At 45.4% G+C, this 1533-nt stretch overlaps 1 pseudogene; it reads right to left on the minus strand.

Moving 5' to 3' along the window:
* Positions 1-213: 213 nt before the first annotated feature.
* Positions 214-314, minus strand: LOC130462178 (uncharacterized; annotated as a pseudogene).
* Positions 315-1533: the final 1219 nt, after the last annotated feature.

Raw genomic sequence — 1533 nt, forward strand, 5'->3', positions numbered from 1 at the left:
CACCTAAAGCAATTCGAACATTATTGTGATACAATCAAACACAATGGTGTGACCTCGGATTATGTGCGGTTTACGCTATTTTGTTTCTCTCCCCTTGGGCGAGCTAGCGATTGGCTTGACAAGGAGGTCAAGCCAAATTCAATTCGCACTTGGAATGAAGTGACTAGCGCCTTTTTGAGCAAGTTCTACGCTCATGGCAAGACGGCGGAATATCGCCACAAAATTCAATCATTTGAGGAAAAGCGAGATGAATCGCTTTTTGAAGCTTGGGACCGATTCAAAGAGTACCAAAGGGAATGCCCTCACCATGGGATCCCTAAGTGGTTGTTACTTCAAACCTTGTACTTGGGATTGAGCCCAACCTCCAAGACGAGTCTAGATGCAGGGGCGGGTGGTCCCATCATGAACAAGGCCGAAGATCAAATTGAAGAGATAATTGAGGATGTGGTCCAAAATTATCTAGCTTGGCATGTTGGTGCAAGGGACTATGATGGCAAGGGTAGGAATGATGATGGTAAAGGGTCGGTATATGCTATGGAGCAAGCTAGGATCATTGAGAAGCTTAGATCGAGATTAGAAAAGCTAGAGAGAACACCAAGTCAACCACCATCACCATCAACAATTCCACCGCCTTCAGCTACTCTTCTTACCAAGGGGAAGAGCAAGGTGAGTTCCTATGACACCATGCCTCCGGGCACATCTTTTTGTGATAATTGTCAAGACTATGGTCATTTCCCTAATGCTTTTCCTTTGGTGCATAATGTGTTATATATGGATTAAGGCCCTTCTTGTGAAGGTGATTTTGATATGGAATATGCCCATGCCTTGAATGAGAGGTCTATAAATGATAACCCCAATAATCAAAACTTTGCTAGGGAAGCACCTAGAGGCCCCCCTATGTATGGATCCTACCAAAGCTATGGCGAAGGAGGTGGGTATGATAGTAAAGGCCGAGGTGGCTATAGGGCGCAAGGCTATCAAGGCCAAGCACCCTATGGTCAATCTCATGGTCTTGGAAATCAAGCCCAATACAATCAAGGTAGTTATAATCCTAACCATCAAGGTGGAGGGGCTTACAACTACTCTTATGGGCAATGTAGGGGTGCATCTAGTGGGGGTTATCCGTTGAACTCGGGAGGTTCATATGGTGTTTCTCAATTTCCACCTCCCGGATTCAATGGACCGAGGACCTATGGAAACCAATTCCAACAAAACCTTAGTGGTTATGGCAATGCACCTCCACCACTCCAGCCTCTCAAGTCTATTCTTGAGGCTCTCATGGAGTCGTTCGTGGGGGCGCAAGCCAAGAAGAATGTTGAGTTTGAGGATGGATTCAAGAAATCCAACACTCACTTGAAAATGATTGAGACAAAATTGGCACAACTAGCTAGCACCATCAAAGACCAACAAGTGCATACTAGTCTCCCACCCCAAGGTCAAGCACCTAAACAAATGTATTCAGTTGTGACTAGGAGTAGGATGATTCTAGATGATGGTGCTAAGCTTGTTGATGCACCTTGCTCTAGAGGTGAG

Source organism: Spinacia oleracea, chromosome 5 (assembly GCF_020520425.1).
Source record: "Spinacia oleracea cultivar Varoflay chromosome 5, BTI_SOV_V1, whole genome shotgun sequence".
Taxonomy (NCBI): Eukaryota; Viridiplantae; Streptophyta; class Magnoliopsida; order Caryophyllales; family Amaranthaceae; genus Spinacia; species Spinacia oleracea.